The sequence below is a fragment of the Lepisosteus oculatus genome, chromosome 16 (genome assembly GCF_040954835.1).
Source record: "Lepisosteus oculatus isolate fLepOcu1 chromosome 16, fLepOcu1.hap2, whole genome shotgun sequence".
NCBI classification, from domain to species: domain Eukaryota; kingdom Metazoa; phylum Chordata; class Actinopteri; order Semionotiformes; family Lepisosteidae; genus Lepisosteus; species Lepisosteus oculatus.
Genome location: NC_090711.1, coordinates 14,276,491 through 14,295,093, shown reverse-complemented (window position 1 = coordinate 14,295,093; position 18,603 = coordinate 14,276,491). Strand labels below are relative to the sequence as shown.

General features: G+C 48.6%; 1 protein-coding gene across 4 annotated transcripts in view; it reads left to right on the top strand.

The window, feature by feature from the left end:
* dlgap4b (discs, large (Drosophila) homolog-associated protein 4b) overlaps positions 1–18,603 on the top strand; it is a 263,244-nt gene that overhangs the window by 230,787 nt on the left and 13,854 nt on the right. The gene's annotated exons all lie outside the window — the stretch shown is intronic.

Below are 18,603 nucleotides of genomic sequence, written 5' to 3'. Positions count from 1 at the left end.
AGAGACAGAGCTTTTTATGTTTTATGTTAGCAGTTTGTAGCACAAAATCTCTTTTGTGTAGAATAACTGAGGATCCAAATAGGAATTTCTACATGTGATCGCTAATGGCATTTGTGCATTCAACGTATCACAGTTTGAAAACTATTCCATCTTTTTTTTAAAGCCGCCTAACCTGGATGTTAATCTGCGTGAACACTAAAGTTATTGTAGCGCAGCAGGGCTCGAAGTGGTTGCTTTTCTACTTTCCGTTGACAAAATGTTCTCAGTTTTAGTTGTATGTAGTGCCTTTCGCATTGCGTTGTCACAGATAAGTGTGTACAGACAGGGTTGTACAATAAATCCAAAGGAAAGTATTGTAAGGCAATGTCATGTTATTTCGCAAGATTGTGATGTCAAATGAAATAGTCCTATTGTAAATTACAGTGTAATAAGAATAAAAAAGCAACAGTAGTAATATTATTTTACAAAGTGAAAAGAAGCATGTTAAGATGGTTGCTGTAGCGTTTATCTACATTTATTGAAAGGTTTGATTAAGTTAAAATTGCGAGGGGGTACCTGAGGCAAATAATTTAGGTTGAAGGGGTTCAGCTGACAAAGGTTGGGAACCCCTGTCCTAGAGTAACAGTTTAACCATCAGATATGGAGCAGAGAAAAACGCAAGCAATGCCATCCCGGAAAAATATAATTTCCGGGATACAAGGCCTGATGGTTTTGCCCCCCTTCCTAGTTGTGTGTACTGTCTTATATCCCGATATCACCTATAAATTGCTTGATGTCAACCAATATCATTTCCAGTAGGCTCAAACCTTGAATTTAAGGCTTTTTGACAGCAGCATTACCATGTTTAGTCTGTCGTATCTCCAGAGCTAAGCAAGGCTGGGCCTGGTCAACACGAGGAGGTGAATCCAGAACAGTGCTGATTGTAGGTGGTGCTCTTCCCTCTGGTTCCCAAAGCAATGCCCAAATCTAGTGACCATAGGACACTATGCATGGGATGCTGTCCATTTAGCCTTCAGATGAGACGCTAGTTTCTCCTTACTTCAGCTGGTGATGCAGTTTCTGACTCTCCCCCCCCCCGCCCCCGATCAGCAGCGCAGTGGGGCAGCTGTGCGTCCCCCAGGTGGGACTGGAATTCAGTGACGGGTGAAGCAGGTGTCCTCTATGTAAAGTGCTTTGGGATCCTTCAGAAATTTGAGTTATGTAAACATAAGGAATTCATCATTTTTCAGTTCAGTTTCAACATTGACAACACCAATACACTGTGTTTTAAGAATATGCTACATGCTGTTTCTTCTATTTCATACATTTTTAATTGCAGAATCCTTAATAATAAGCTGTTCTAAAACATAGTTTTAGCTTTACAGGTCCTGCAGCTTACAATATTACACACATGCATTAACATACTGTATATGAGCGAAAAACGTGTTTAAATGTGTATATTTAAATTATAGTTCAGGTGGGTAGCTGCGTCAGCATGCGTAGGCTGCAAAGGAACAAGTAATAGGTTTATTCCATGCTGAAAAAAAGAAGAAAAAGAACACAACGTTTCGGCCGTGGAGCCTTCTTCAGGCTCCACGGCCGAAACGTTGTGTTCTCTTTCTTCTTTTTTTCAGCATGGAATAAACCTATTACTTGTTCCTATTTAAATTATAGTGCTTGCTTACAAAGGAATATGGTTTTCACAGATCATTCAATTTTCTCTTGCCCTATACTTTGCCATAATATTTGGCAAAGCTAGCTGTTTCTTTCACAGCCCCACACTCTTGCAAACCTCCTCACCTCCAACTTTAAAATGAGGACTGGCCTCATAACAGGTCAATCACAAAGGAGCGGAGTGCGTTATCAGCCTGGTGCTCTCAGGCTCCGGAGCAGAAAACCTTTCTTTTGCTAAAAATTAGAGAAGAAACTTGCGTTGCAGTTGGATGACGTTTGGGTCTCGGTCTGCTCTGTAGCACTGTCTGTGTTGATCCCTATTGCCCTAATCAAGGTCTCCACTACATGCCTTACCCCAGATCTCTCTTCAGTGTAGAGACCTGTGGTGGTATGATGTAAACTTGTGTTCTGCAATTCAATGAAAGTGATAGTATCATGTTGTAACACAATTCAGGCACTTAAGAACCCTAAATCGCTTTACAGCCATGTAGGAATTCCAAGATCTGCTTTGGTCACAAGCCATCTGGTAGATTTCTTTTCACACCTGTATATGTTTCTGGGTTAAGCATCACAGTTTATTTTCTATGCTATTGGACCTCTGTAAGTTCAGCCTGACAGCTACCCTGGCTCTTCAACATAAAACAGACACTCAATACATCAACATTTGATCAATACTCGGGCAACTTCCTATTCTTTTCAGTGTTTTCTTTACTCTCTGGAGAGAGTGGGGGCTCAGCTGTGATCTGGTGAGGGGATGCTGGTTCTTACAGTGAGTTCCACTGTACTGTAGGCCAGTGGGCATCTTGACTCAGTGCTGGGGTCTTGCTGCTGTCTACAGTGCCAGAAGTGAGCGGTATTCTAAACCCATGTGACTTTTCTGCTGGGTCACACACTACCTCAGCCCCTAGATGCCCTATATTCTGTCCACTTAGAGGGTGCAGTCCTGATCTGACAGAAGCACAGTCTGTCAAGTCTGCGTCATCCGTCTGCACAGACCCGTGACACAGGTTTTTGATCAGCTCCTTTCCTCCGGGACATTAGATGAGGTTAGCTAGGCAGCATGTTAATGTTGTCAGTTCAGAATTGACTGAACAGTCCGTCTGCCTGAATGGAGCTGTGGTGCTTTAAGAGTGGATGCTTTCAGAGGTTCATGACTCTCCTTGGGGCCAGCATCGCCCTCTATACAGCTGGATCTTGCTTCTAGACGGTGCTGACTAGACTGCAGGCTCTTCCTGCGAGGCAGAAGCCAGTACTTGCCTGAGCTGGTCGCACCCGCACAGCTGACTCGCAGCGTTTGTGGAGTTTCCGAGTCTCCTGGGTCTGAGGTATGGGAGGAGCAGGAACTGAGCTGATCTTGTGGCTCCGGGCTACGTGCCGAATATGAATCATTTGGCTGCTTTTCAACGAGCAGCAAGGGGCAGGTCTTGGTGCTTGAGCACGCGCATCTAGGTACAGTTCTCTCTGTTAACGCAGTCGCTGTTCAAGTCTATTGGGCATCCCTGGTCTCAGATGGGGAGTGAGGGGTCTCTCTAGTCTGAGGGCCTCTGGATGGGCCTCGTTAGTGAAGTGAAACTGAGGTTGTGGACTGAGCTAACGGCAGGACAGGACTTGAACTGAGAGGTGGCTGTGGCGATGGGTGGGGAGGGGGTCTTGCTGTTTCGTGGGGAGTTCGTTATGGCCACTTGTGCAAATCTCTAGCGTCTAACTTCCCGCCTCGCTCTACTAGATGTGAAAATCCTCTGTCTGCTTGGGAAACCGCCTTCTCTTTTGCTCATTAAGTTGAGAGGGAGCTGTGAAACGTGCTCTGGAGGGGATGTTGAGGCCTGTGTTGTTCTCTGGCAGGGAGGCCTGGTGAGCTTGGCAGTGGGTGTGTCTGGGAAGGGAGCACACGCCCAGCCCATGTGCCAGTTGTACGAGAGGAAGCGTTCACGCCAAGAGACAGATTAGCCTTTCAAATGCTGCCTCTGTGTTACAGGCTTCATTCTACAGCAGACCTGCACTCCCACTGCGTGCTGTTCGCCCTTGTAGTGGTGAGAACCTGTTCTGCCGTAGTCGAGTCGGGTTCCAGTCAGCAGACCTTGAACTTAAAGGTTACAAACAAGGTTTTTCAGGAACTGTCCGCCTTGCCAGTTAGTTGCTATCTAAATGGAGGATCTCATCCAGCTGGCATTGCCTGGAGCCAGAGTATCAGGCTTTTACAACCTGTTAGAGAAGCGTGTTCCCCACTCCCACAACTTTTTGGGTAAAGTGTTACTTTAGTAAGCCTAGTTTTTGATACAGACAACCGCAGTCTTCCTGTATAGCTGTTTGCCAAGCATAAAAGGGTGGGGATTGTTGGTTTGCATATTCTAGGTACTGCTTGACTTTATTGATGTAATATGCATTGCTTGCTCAGTGTTTTTTTTAATCGAACCTTGCAAGCAACAAGAAGACCCTTCCGAATGACACAGCTGGGTGTGTGAAGGAGTCACTCCAGTTACAAGTCTTCTGCTTCCTGTGTGTCAGCTGCTTTTACTGATAATCAGCCCTTCCCCTTCATTCGCCTGCGGGAGTGCTGGAGAGGGCTGGAGTCCCACCACAGGACCAGGACTGCACTCTGAGGCACATGATGGGTAGAGTAGAGTAGTGGTTAGGGCACTGGGCTCCTAGCTGGCGGGTCATGGGTTCAAGTGTGCACAAAGCGCTTGAGCCTGTTAGCTGCAGTCTGTCCAGCTGTGTGAATATGCCTTTGCTGGAAGGAGCCCTGCAAGGATCAGTATCTCTCCCATGAGGCCGCTGTGCACTCTCCTTCTGCTTGACGTGGGGAGCACACGTATCCAGCAGGCCAGCAGGGGGCGCTCACCCTGCAGTCCATGTGGGTCCTAATGCCCCAGTGTAATGATGGGCACACTATACTGTAAACAGGCGCCGTCTTTTGGATGAGACGTAAAAACCGAGGTCCTGACTCTCTGTGGTCATTAAAAATCCCAGGGTGTTTCTCAAAGAGTAGGGGTGTAATCCTGGGGTCCTGGCCAAATTTCCCATTGGCCCTTATCAGTCATGGCCTCCTAATAATCCCCATCTATGAATTGGCTTCATTACTCTGCTCTCCTCCTCACTGATAGCTGGTGTTTGGTGAGCGTTCTGATGCACTATGGCTGCTGTCACATCATCCAGGTGAGGCTGCACATTGGTGGTGGTGGAGGGGATCCCCATTACCTGTAAAGCGCTTTGAGTGGAGTGTCCAGAAAAGTGCTATATAAGTGTAAGCTATTATAATAATAATTATTATTATTATCCTCCAGCCCATTTTCCAGGTTTTCAGGTGTAATCCCTTTCCAGAATGCTTGAGCATTTCTATTTTCACTTGGAGGTTGTGTTGATTCAATGTGTCTCGATTTCAGGTGTTAGGCCACAAAGTGTGCTTTGGAAAGGGTGTGTAGACTTTCTATAAGCGCCATTCATCCGGCCCAGTTCTTATTCAAGTGGAAGCTCCGTTTCTAAATAACGGCACGAAGCGGTTCAGCCTCTCGGCCTGTTGATGTGTCGCTGCTGTCTGGCAGGTGAGCACGTTACTGTGCTTTGCTGTCACTTACTGTGAGGATGAGTTGCCTCGGCGCAATACAGATAATTTAATTTTTGTTTTAAGAAAGGTGTTTTACTCGTGTTAAGAGTGCCGGCATGTCCCAAACTGATCAAAACCTGTGGGTGTTCTTTGTTAGTTCTATCTCTTCCTTCTGTTCAGTGGATCTTGGCCTCTTAAATTCCTCCAGTCCGTGCTCAGTTTTATTTTCCTAATCTTGCCCTGGAGGTTCGGAGGCTTGTAGAATTTCCAGACAAGGGATGGTTAAGTCTTCCCAGCGATGTGGAAGGCAGCCCAGCTGAGCAGTGGCCGCCAATCTTGGCGTCCCAGTCAGCTTTCCCCTCCGCTGTGAGGCTACCTTCTCGTAAGGCTTGGAAGATTAGTATTTCCAGTCCGTTCTGCTGTCAAATTACTGGAAACGGGCTGGTTTGCGTCTTGTTTGTGGGCTGGTTTGTTCTACTGGCACAGCGAGAGGTTCCTACCCAAGGTCTTTCTCCTCTCTGCCCAGTTGCCTTCCCTGCCAAACGAGACCGGAGAAGGTCCCTCCTGTGGCCGAGTCACTGAGCCACTGACTCCAGCACTGGGGCTCCCACTGAAGTTAGGAAAGGGATGCACCCACAGACAGATGCTGACTCGCCCAGCCAGAGCTCAGAGCCGACACGCCGAGGGCTGGGTTCAGAGAAGAAAGAGCCCCCGTCGGTCTCCTCCAGAGGATGTGGTTTGTGAAACAGCTGTGGGGAGGGCTCTCTGACTGCCGTCTGGAGGGACAGAGGGCTCTCCCCTCCAGAGTGTCCTCCCACAGTGCAGCCTTCAGGCTCAGGGCAGACACAAAGGTCCCTGAACAGAAACCGATTTTGTACTGTGGAAACTTCTTTAAAATTCTTGATAAAGACATGGATTCATAAGCATTTTGTTGATGTAAGTGTATAAACACCGGGCAATTCAGTGTCCCTGCAGTCTTGGCCTTGTTAAACTGTTTTCTGCTTTGGATAAGAGCGTGTTCTTTAAGTCCTTGATGGACCCTTGGGTGTCATTGTAGCAGCTGCAGTGTGTCTGCCTGCTAGGTGTTTTTAGGCTTCTTTTCCTAGAGCCATATTTAACACCAGCCCGACTTCAGGAGGACAGGAGAGTAGGCTGCATGCAGGTTGTGTGTGCAACATGGCCCTCAGGAGCGTTTTCTTTCACAGAGTGGCTGAGCTTGTTTTTTTTGTAGCACAAAGGTGGAGATGTACTCTACGGGCTCTGAAGGAAAGGGAGAAGGTTTGTGAGTCTCCACAGCCTGGAGCCCCTCTATATACCAGAAACCAGCAGGGCAGTATGAACCCAAATCCTTAATATGTCTCCTGAAAAGATTACAAGTCGGCTAAGTGGGATCAAGGGATTGCAGTGGCTTTTCTGAGATGTGGGACTTGGACCTGTTAATAAAATGTTTTTTCGTCTCCTGACTTGCGGCATCAGCACCATGCTCCGAGAAGGATTTTGTCCCCCTGGGCTGCTTTACCCCCAAGAGCTCGTATAACGAGTTTAATGACTCTTTACAGTCTGCTAGAGCACCCCTCCTGAGCTGTTGCTTCTCTCGTCACATGGTTTCTCCTGCCTGACGCACTGAACCCCGACAATCTTTCCTCGTGGGAGTGGGAGGAATTTAGCCGAGACCGCGTTTCGTCTGGTACAGTTTGTTTCAGGCTTGAGAATTCATACTTGTTCGGTGTCAAAGTACAACAGCTGTTTTATTTTTATTTATTTTTTTCTGTAGGTGAAACTATTTGTGTGGTGGTTTACATTTGGGGACGGGCACTACAGCCACTATAGTGTGTCCAATATCTGCGCTGCAGAGGAGCAAGCTTAACGGAGCACAGACTCTGGATAGGAGTGTCTTCCCCGGGCGGCCGAGTCCTGTCTCACTCCCCCACCCCTCTTGGGCCCATTGGCACACCACCCAGTCTGGATTATTCATGTTAGTGCCATAGCTCTCCTGGCACATCTTCCCAGTCCTGTGCTGCATCTTGTCTCTGGTCCCTCCCAGTGTGAGCTCTGCCGTGATCAAAAAAAAAAAAGCCAGTCTCGGCAGACCCTTCAGAGTCTCGGACTTTGCCGGCGGTCCCGTGGGTGGCGACGGGCGGGCATGCCAGTGGTTTAGTTAAAGGGCTCGTTACCGGGAGAGTTACAGCTGTGCCAGACAGCACACCGCCCAGAGCGAGTGTCTGAATCTCCTGGTGTCCTCTGTGAGCTGTCGCGCCAGGAACTCGACCACAGTGCTAGTTAATCCCTAGTTCACCTGCGTGCTGTACGTTTGAAAGCAGTGACTGAGTGACTCAACAAAACGTCCAGAAATTTGAATAGTTGCGCTGCAGAGTGCGGTGGATATATATTCGTTTGGGAAGGAGTACCAGGGAAGAGATCGAGGTTAATAGGAAAACCCAGGGTGAATAACATGGAAGTTCCTTTTTTTTTCCACCCTGGGGTCGTCCAGTGGGGCTTTCTCGGTGAGCGATGCTGAACAGGGAGTGTCTTGAGTTGCTGGTCCCGACACAGAGGCCGACTTCCTGCACGAATGATCTCCTTGTCTGTCCAGCCCAGATTACAGGCTGCTGGATCTTTAGGGTTTCTTTCCTGTAGTAGAGAAATAATCTGGGAGTCCAGAACTGAACTACCTGGTGCATTGTGGGTCCAAGAAAAGTAACCTGTTTACTACCCTCAACCTCCATCATACTCGTTGTCTTCCCGTCGGGGGTCAATTCTCTTGGTTTTCGTGTGAGGTCGCACACTGGTTTTTGAGATTGTACTGAAGGTGTCAAGAAAACAGCTTGTTCTTTGTCTTCAGTTTAGTGCACAGTTCAGTCCATTCTACGGTTCCACATTAGCAGATGTAACCAAGTGGCCTTGACTAATGTAGGGAGAAAAAAGGTAAATGATGGTGACGTATTTGGCCATTTAAAAGCGACACTGCTTTGTTTTGAGACTCCACGAATATAGGACGTTTTCAAGGTTCCAATCCTAGACAAGGGCATTTGAGTTTTCACAAATGGAAGAATCGTTTCTGGTTATTTTGCAATTCGGTCTTTCATATGTTTTGAGTGGGAGCTGCACTACCTCAGGTTTACTAAGCACACCTGTGTGATGAGGAAGTATACCCTTTCCGTTTGTTGTGGAGATTATCTGAAAATTACAGCACAATTAAGCAGTGACACAGCAGACGTTAACTGTGGGTTTGGTGCTAGACTCTTTGTTTCTGTGTATCTGTAACCCACTAAGTGGAGGTTTGAGATGGAAACGGTGCTGTTGCCAGGGAACAAATATAAACTAGCTTGAGAAAGCAAAGCAAAATGTGTGGACTTCCTTCTGCTGTTATTTTCTGCCTCCTACTCAGAATACTGTAAAAGTATCTGGTTATTTTAACTGCTCAATATCACAACTGCAAAACTAGCAGGTAGTAATATAACAGAGACAACTTGTCTTTCGAAGAGTCCTATGCTAAAAGTCAAAGCGGGACCATGATGTTGGAGGAGATCTCTCCTGCATTATTCAAAACAAAACTCCTCAGGTGTGCTTTTCCCTGGCCAGTCAGAGCTTCGTGACCATAAGGGATTTGCTTGTTTTAATCCTTTCCTCAATTTGTCTAAACATTTTGCCATTAATTGATGTGAACATGGGCACCAGCAACCAAATGGGAACACTTTGTGCCGTGACTAATACTTGATTTAGCATTAAGAGAATCTCCATGGGCTTTGTTGTCAGTGGGTGAACCCGAGTGTTGTCTGTCTCCACGGAGCTCATGGCCCGGATTCATTTTTAGAAAAAAAAAAGAAGCGTACTTATTAGTCAGCGCTGACATCTATGAGTCATGCCCAGTGTTGGAGTGCGAGAGACGGCAGCTGTGCCGCTGATTAGAGAGGTTTTGCGTTCCGACGCGGTGTTTCAGCGCGCTGTGTTGTCGAGTAGCGCTCGTCAGTCTGTCAGCGGCGCTGTAGTTGCTTTGTGTTTCACCGAGCTTGTGGCGGCGGAGCCGGGTAGTCGGAGACAAACGGGAGACTCCGCTTGCTGCCTTCGGATTGCGCGACCAGCCTCGCCGCTGTCAGATTGTCGCCGTGTGAGAACTCGGACATCGCCTCTGCCGAGTTAGAGCGGACGTTTGTCAGTAGACCCTGGACAGGGAGGGGCTGATGCAGCCGGAGAGATGTAGTCTGTAGCAGCAGGTTTCCCTAACCCCACCTACGGTGTCCCTGAAACAGCACACGGTGTCGGCGAGACTCTACCGGTGAGGGAGATGAGTGAACTCTGACCCCAAAGACCAGGGCTTACTGGAAGACTCGCTACTGTCCCGAAATAACGGCTGAACCCAGCTGACAGGGTGGTGAACTATTTTCTTGTACCTGTGCCTGCTCTCCTCCTGTCTGTTGTGTAATCTCCAGGAGCTGGCTGTGCACACCCTGTGGGTCTGGTGAAGGACGATGGAGGGATGGGGGACTGTGATTCACAGAGTAGCAGATTGGCCTTCTGTTCAGTACAGAGCTCTTTCTAATCCTGGGCCCCTCTGTCCACTTGCTCTTATTGTAGCCAAGCTCTCAATTAACTGATTTAAATCCAGGAGAAACCTTGAGCCGCCATGTTGAACCCTTCTGCAGACCTTTGAAACTTTATACTCTGAATAACGAGTGCTGCTGCTGACCTGAAGTTACTACAGTATCTGAGAGCTCATCTGCTCACTGGAGTCTCGGAGACCTAGATGGGGAATTCCTGTGGTAACCCAAAAGTGGGGAGAATTTTGCCGGAAGCAGAAAATATCAAACTGTCATGTAAAAGGTTTGATGTTGACCAGTAATGACTACAAATTGTAATATGTAAACCTGCTATTGAAATGTAATTAAGGTTGCCATAATGGGATTATTGGAATAACCTGAAAAGTAATCAATTAGAAAATCAATCAATCGGTTTGTAATTGAACCTTAGAACTGATCTATGAAGCATGTTGCCAATTTTAGCAGGTTTGCCGCTGTAATGTAGTTCTGTACATGTTCTCTATAAATGTCTGTTACTTCTTCCAAAGTGCTTTCATTTCCATTTACAATACTGAGTATAGGTGCTGGTTGGTTGGCAGGACAGTGCCCTGAAGCCCACTGACAGTCATGAAGCACAAGTCCGGACTGTTGTGTGCTTGTGTGGCCATTAATGCCAACTTTGGATTGACAAACCAGCCTTTACAGATGTTTTGGATGGCAGGGGTGTGGTAGCCTGCGAAGGGAATTCTGTAGAGCTCCAGAGTCAAGCGTGACGATTTTGTTTTTCCTTCTCGGTTGAACTTGTGCGTGCAGTTCACCTGAAGGATCTATTCCGCGCGTGTCCGTTGTCCTGCCAGGGCAGTGAAACAGTCGTGCCGGTTGTCGTGTAGAGCCATGTACTGCACGTGCGAGACCCGCGTCCCTGTGCAGTAGACTCCGAGTCGGTCAGGCACCTTTGAAACCTGTTCCTAATGCAAACCCTGATCTCAGGTGTTTGTGTCTGCAGAGCTGGGGCTGAAGGGCCCCTGTTGATGCTTGATCGCTGTGTGATCGGCTCTCGCTGGCCAGCAGCCATATCGCCCTGCAACTCACAACTGGCAGCCCACTGAAGCTCAGCAGGTGTGAGCCTGGTCAGTACCTGGATGGGAGACCTCCTGGGAAAAACTAAGGTTGCTGCTGGAAGAGGTGTTAATGGGGCCAGCAGGGGGCTCTCTCCCTGCAGTCCATGTGTGTCCTAATGCCCCAGTATAATGACGGGGACACTGTACTGTAAATGGGCGCTGTCCTTTGGATGAAACGTAAAACCGAGGTCCTGACTCTCTGTGGTCATTAAAAATCCCAGGGCGTTTCTCGAAAAGACTAGGGGCGTCCTGGCCAAATTTCCCATTGGCCCTTACCAATCATAGCCTCCTAATCTTAATAATTGGCTTCATTACTCTGCTCTCCTCCCCACTGATAGCTGGTGTGTGGGGAGTGTACTGGCGCACTATGGCTGCCGTTGCATCATCCAGGTGGGGCTGCACATTGGTGGTGGTGGAGGGGAGTCCCCATAACCTGTAAAGCGCTTTGAGTGGAGTGTCCAGGAAAGTGCTATATAAGTGTAAGCAATTAATAATAATAATAATATTACTCGCCCGCTGACCAGTGCCGCTTGTTGGGCTTTGGTGCTGGAGCTTTCAAAGGCTCGATTTTACTGTCCAGCGCTCTGTGTTTTGGGATTCGCTAGTTAGCAGTTCTTCTCCCCTGCAGACCTGTGTGGGCGCACAGCTGACAGCCGCGGCCTGCCTGCCCTGTAGTCCTGGGTTGCGGGGTGCTCTGGAGATAACCTCTGGGTTGCGGGGTGTGGGAGGAGGGGATGCACCACACCGCGGCGGGGAGCTGGCAGAGATCAGCCAGGATTGGGGGGGTGTGTGTGGTGGACGGTAGCGGGAGCTGGAGAGTTGCGGGCCAAGGTTCGGCGATCTTGGTGGGTGGGTGGGGGTCTCCTTACGGCTGGAGTTCCTGGCCTCTGAGGAACTGTGAAGGCCAAAGCCGGGGTGCTTCTGCCAGAGCCCCGCGCTTCGGCGGCAGGGGTGCCGTCTGCAGCCATGTTATCGCTCGCCCTTCACGGCCATCGAACACGAGGGCGTTGGCAGGAATTCCAGGCCTGCGGTTCTGTCGCCAGCACATTGTTGTCAACTCCAGAGTCGACGTGCCGGCTAGGATGGTGCCTCTGGAAAGTCCTACTTCACTGGAATATGAAACGTTTAAGATTGACTGACTGCAGAGCAATATATATGTTAATTCAATATGCATTGGATTGGGAGCTAAGTACTGTGAGTAAAAGAAACTGATATAGGGTATAGCAGCACCTGAAAAGATCAGCTCCGCTAGGAAGAGGAGGATAAGTCTGACTTCAGCGAGACCTGTCTGTTATCTGAGCTGCCAAACGGGTCTCTCTCCCTGCTGCTGCTCGAGTTTGCTGTAAAAGCTTTCCTGCTAAACGAATTGTGAAAGTGACTCTGTAAGTAGGGACACATGTTTGGGTGGGGGAGTCTGTTCTGCAGTTGCGACTAGGAATGCAGTCGGCTCCAAACTTACGCGGTCGGCTCTGGAAAATAAAAAATAAAAAAAACAGAAAAATTAATCAAGCATGCCTACAATACTTAGTCCTCTTATTTACTGTTATGATACTTATTTTAATATCTTGACAGTTACAGCTGTAGTAAGGTTTTTTTATAAGGGTTATAGGTTAAAATATGACAATATATGAATTTGGCATAATGGAGGGATGTTTGCCTGTTATGCCCTCCGGCTTGTAGGGGCAGCAACATCCTGTTGCTGTTTCCGTAAACATGAGTTTTTTACGGGACAGGGTGGTTAGCCTTGTGCCCAACCTCCAACATGGAGGACCTGGTGCCTGACGTTGGACACGATCCCACTACCCCTGAGAGGATGAGTCTCATGCTCTACCAGCAGAGCTAGGCGGTGGCTCTGTGGCTCAAGATCTGCGCCTGTGGCTGGAAGGTTGCCGGTTCGTATCCTGCGGTCCGCAGAGGAATCCTACTCTATTGGGCCCCTGAGCAAGGCCCTTCACCCCAGCTGCTCCAGGGGTTATAAATGGCTGACCCTGCACTCTGACCCCCAGCTTCTCTCTCCCCGTCTGTGTGTCTCATGGAGAACAAGTTGGGGTAAGACAAATTCCTAATGCAAGAAATTGTATATGGCCAAGAAAGTGATCTCTCTCTTAGTCGGGGCCTGGAATTTGGCATTATGTGTTACTCGGTATCCTTAACCCCTGTGTAAGTTGCGAGTTGACTCTCCTTACCCCCGATTCGCACTGAGTGTGTAGCTGAAGAGAGCAGCAGTCTGGAAGAGCTGCCTTCACATTCTTTAAAGCTCACTTCAGGGACAGGCTGGTGTGGGGAGCGAGGGAGTCCTTCAGGGTCGGGCCACGAAGGCGACCGTGCTGCGGGGGGGTGGCGGGAGTGTGCCGTGTTCCCGCGGCGGGGCTCCAGCCCTGGAGACGGGGTCAGCCGAGCAGGCCTGGAGCTGCACCGGGGGCTCAGCACGCATCATTAATTAGGATACCTCTTGTGTCTGTTCCAGGCATCTCAGGAATTCGGCTCGTTACGAGTGAATAATGTTTCCCTTTGTCCTCGGCTGGCAGCGTTCCCAGGGAGGAGGATTAGTGCGCTATGTGTGAAATGTGTGAGGCGGCGTTCTTGTGGCTGCTCGGTCGCAGTTGTGTGCGAGAGCGCCGAGGAAACGCAGGGAGCTGCAAGGCTCCGGCTCGGAGCGCCGGAACCGCGGATGAAGGTTGCGTCGCTGTACAGGAGAACCAGGGGTTTCGGATTTTAGTGCTTGGTTGTGGCGCGTTTCCACTGAGTGGACTGGCTTTCCGGTTGTGTTTTTGCGATTGCGACCTCTAAAGCCCCCTCCTCCTCCGGGGATTCACATCCCCGCCAGCCCGTCTGTCTGCCCGGCGGAGGCCCGTTCCCGAGCCCAGGGGGGAAGCGGGACCGTCCCGTTTCCGGCTGCCCAGTGCTTCTCCACAGCAGCGGTGCTTTCTGTGAGGGGTTGTTGCCGTGGCGACGGGTTGAATCGCGGGGTGTGAATTGAAACTGGCAGCGCCCATACCTGTGGAGGGGGGTGGTCTGCTCTCACAGGGTGCGCTTTAAGATACTCAATGGCAACGAAGACCCAAGCGTGCGCCGCGGTGTTGGGGGTATAGCCGGGATATTGTCGGGGCCGAGGAGGGCAGCTGTCACCCTACAGTGTGGAGTCGGCCTGGTTTCGCCCCGAGGACAGGCTCCCCCTTTCTCGCCGAGAGAGTATAGTCCCCTGAACCTCATGATCCAGCACCAACACATGCACTCATCTCGAATGAGAGCGTTTTCGATGTGCTTTCTCTGATTTTTAGGGCAAAAGGGCATTTATTTCACGTGGACTGGCTCATGTTTGAGCAAGTAAGCTCGCCACCTTCGTTTTTAGTGTGCGAAGCCTGGTGCAGCACTAAGAAATAAAGCGCACTGATCTCCAGGCCTCGCATTCCAGTGTCCACTCATCCTGCTGGGATAGCTGCTTATCCCACCCAGCCAGCTGTCCTCCTGGCCCAGAGAAACATAGCTTGCCGAGATTCCACCTCTGTTTTCTGCTTGCTGCTAATATCGCCATAAGAATCATAATTCCGGTTTAGGGAAAAAAAGCTCTGGGGGTCCTCACACCAACAGTAGTGAGAACAGAACACCAGCAGTTGTGTGGACTAGGAGAACATAAGAGCTTGTGTTCAGGAAAGCAGCTTTATGCTTTAAATCAGCTGCCGCACAGTTCTGGTACCAAGCATGCAGCATTCCGAAATATCTTTCCTGTGGTTTGTCCTTCATCTGTTTGCGCATGTTGGTTGTAGCCAAGACCGAGCCCAGAAACCAGCAGTGCGGCACAGTGCTCAGGGCTCTGGATTTGTAACTGGAAGGTTGTGGGTTCGAATCCCAGGTTGGGAGGTGCTGTTGCTCCCCTGAGCAAGGTGCTTCTTTCAGAATGCGCCTGTAAAATAACCAGCTGCATAAGCTGGCACAAACCAAAGCCACTTTTGGAGAAATAAAGGAGTCGGCCGGGTAAATTAACCGTAATGCATACGGTTATCTCCAGAGCAGATAGCATCTGGTCTCCTTCCCAGTCCTAATATGCCCTGGAGGCATGTGTTGGGATATCCTGTTGGTCAGAACAGGGAACCAGACATTGCGTTCAGTATTTTTCCTGTTGTGATAAAACGGGTAGTTTAATGAGTCTTTCAGAGGCACAGGAACAAAGGACAAATGAGATCTTAGGAACCGGCGTTTTCAGACTCTTCTTCTACAGAGCAGTGCAGACGGATGTGGGTGTGGATTCAAGAATTTAACCTAAAAACGAAGGCAGAGGGGGAAGTTCTCGTGGTTGTGAGGCGCACAGTGCCCGACACTGAGTTTGTCTGGTCTGGCTGCTTGCTTACAAGGATATCCTCTCGGTCTGCAGGGACGTAGCTGCTGTACACATAAACGATGTGTTAATTATTAATTTGACTGATCCACCTGGGACTTTCCTCCTGTACAAACCGAGTCATTATTTTTTCAGCTCCGATCAGCAGGGCCACAGCTCTGCCCTTGTTTAGACTAGCATTCTTCTCGGGTATTTGCGTATAAACACACCACATGGCTGAACATATTTTCAGAGCTCAGTGACCATCTACTGACGAAGTTTCCATGTGGGAGGTATAAGGCTCCCATCCATTACATTTCCAGAATCTTGAGAATACCAGCAGCGCTCTTGCTGCCAAACGCACACACAAAGGGAATTGAATTAACAGCACCAAAAAAAGAGCTCATTTAGAAAAGGACAAAGAAGGTAAATTGATGGCAGTAATTGGAAGGTTATGGATAATGTTAGTTAAGGCTGTATGCTTGCGTTTTTATTGATTAAGACCATTATAGCTACTTGTTTCTTGCATGTGTCGCGATGTATTGTGCACAGCTCTACCGCGAATCACCGCGCTGTGCGTGATGCATCTTTATCCCTCAGCGCTGTTCTAAACAGGGCCCTGGTTCAGGTTGCCAAGTGTGTTTTTCAATGGCTCGATGAGGGAACTGCCAAGTTTCTCTCCCTGCCCACTAGGTCAGCTGAGCTCTCCAACAGGAGAGGCTTTGTTTGAACTCTGGCTGTGGGCTACAGGTAGAGATGGGCAGATAAGCGCACCAGGGAGGGAACTCGGCGTGTCTGCGGGTCTGGGAAAAGGGAACTGCCGTCCCAGTTTCTCAGAATGGTTTTTCAGTCTCGGTAAGACCATTCATTAATTGGCAGTATTGCAAAAAAAAATACATTTAATTCCTAAGGAAGCACTTTGCCACGGTTGTCTCTGGTCTGCTGGTCTCGCCATGGGCAAGAGTGAGAGTTGGTGAGAACAGTGATGTGAAGCAGCCCTTCCTGCTCACTAGTCACTGTGATGACTACTGTAACGTGATGTGCAAGCAAATAAGGGCAGGTCGTGCAGCGGACATTTCACCTCAGAATGTCCAATGTGATCTGTATGCAGAGTTAACAAGTAAGAAGTATTTGTCGGCAAACCCACACAGTCGAGAGCAATATTTCTATTGGATTAAAAGGGATGTATTCACAAGCCTTCTTGTTGACAAGGTAATGGGAGAGCTTCACATTACAGGACGTTTTGTTGCCTCGTTCAGAACCGCAGAATATGGCACTGTGCACACCTGGAAGGTTAGTCTATTTGGCAATGTAAACAGGAAGAGGTTTTACACATTACTGTGTACATTTTACGATCACTGTGGCTTGAAATGCACTCATCAATGCAGATTCTTTTTAACCCCCAAATGTAAAAATAGCATTGCAGGTCCCCTTTAATTCTGCTGAAGGCAGCACTACATTTATTACATAATGCTTTGGCAGTTTTTTCAACCATCTTATGGAATCAATTGACTGTTCTATTAATAACACAACAGGCCACATCTTAATTACATTAGAACTTCTCCATCTTAACATTTCCCTGTGACAATGGAATTATATTCCTTACAAATTACAAAGAAGCATTGTCTTGCCAGCAGGGTTTGGGGGGAAAAAATATGAAAAATTATCTTACGATAAAACACAAATTAATATAAACCTTATGTGATTGCATCTGTGGTTAGAATGGTGGTTTTCCTTCCTGTGTTTCTGGGTCAGTGTTTTATCCCAATCCTCGGTGTGCTATTCTGTTCTGGATTTAGCGGGATGGGGCCTTGCTGATTGCTTTCGTCCTAAATTTGTTGTTTTTGTTACGTTTTTGTTTCTGCTGGAAATGCAGAATCAGGCTGCCACGAGGCTTTGGTGAAATGGGCCGGTAGGACCCTCTAGTGATGACAAGCCTGGAGCTCCCTGCCCCTGGTCGAGACCCCCTTAGGAGCGTGCTTAAAGGATCCCAGAGAAATGTCAGCTGCCACCACACCCCCTAGATATCTCTCATATCGGCCCTTCCTTTCCACTTCATTCTGTCAGGCCTTCCCTCGGCCTGTCTTGAAGAGGTCAGTGTCACCTGCTGTGACAGTATTCCCTTCCTGAAACCGTGAACTTCATTGAAGAAGTAAAGGTTTATTCCTTGCTGAAAAGAGACCCAACATTTCGGCTGTGGAGCCTTATTCAGCTGCAGAAGGCTCCACAGCCGAAATCTTTCTTTTCTTCTCTTTTCAGTGTGGAATAAACCTTAACTTGTCCCTTGTTAACATCATTGGTCTGGGAAATGAGAGGAGCCGCACCCTTTTCTCTTCAACAGCTGGGCCCCTGGCTCCGGCACTCGGCTCCACTCAGCCACGGGGGTGCGAGCGGGGGTCCGTCCTCCGGGTTCGGGAACTGCCGTAGCTCAGTAGTGTGCGCACGTTAAAGGATACGTGCAGGATGCATGACACTCCCGAGATGACAGTGGAGCTGAAGGAGCAGCAAGGGTTGAAGATCTCTTGCTTGTTTCCAATTAAAGCCCTAAATCTGATATAGTTCAAGCAGGGAGCTGCGTCAGCACGCATAGGCTGCAAAGGAACAGGAAAAGGTCAGTTCCAGGCTGAAAAGAGAAGAGACGCGACATTTCGGTTGCGTTTCAAGCGAAGAAGGCTCTACAACTGAAATGTCTCTCTTCTCTTTCTTTCACACAACTGAAGAAGGCCCCACAACCGAAACATTGTCTCTTTTCAGCATGGATTAAACCTTTACCTGTTCCTAACTCTGATGTATTGTTTTTCCATGGTACCACAAGGTGATGTCCTGTTGAACTGTTTTCTGCTCCGTTTCAAGGTGATGCAATCTGGGCTTGTATAGATTCTTTGCGAATAATGGCTTTGTGCTGTTAGGCCTCGAGTTGAGTCGTTTTAATTGCAGGTTTCAAACGGCAGATCTGGCAGAGATTCCCTGTATTTCTCCAGCTGCCTGCTCCTGCTGTTCTCTTGGATCGCAGGCAGTCGGAAGCCCTATCTGCCAGCGATTTGCAGACGGTCTTAATGAGGCAAGCAGGAGGAAATGAAAGACAGTGGCTAATTGTCTGCGTTTCCTGTCTCGGGGCACGCGTCCGCACCCCGATGTAATCAGGTTAGGCGTTTATTGTGCAAATTGCTGCCTTGCCTTAAGGTCACACATACTGCATGCTTAAAGCACACTGGCCTCATTCCTGTTTGATAGGGCATCTGTTTCTTTCTTGTTAAGTTTTTGAGATTTAAGAGAAAGTCATAGTTATTGACATTTGCTGTATATCCGGCCCAATGCCAGTTTTCGGCAGGTGTTTTTGTGTTGGTTGTTCATTTGTACAATCGAGTTGGTGGTGGTGGGGGGGAATTGGCACTGCTTTTGTAGTGTCCCAGAGAGGTCTCGGCTGCCACCACACCCCCACGCGTCTCACGA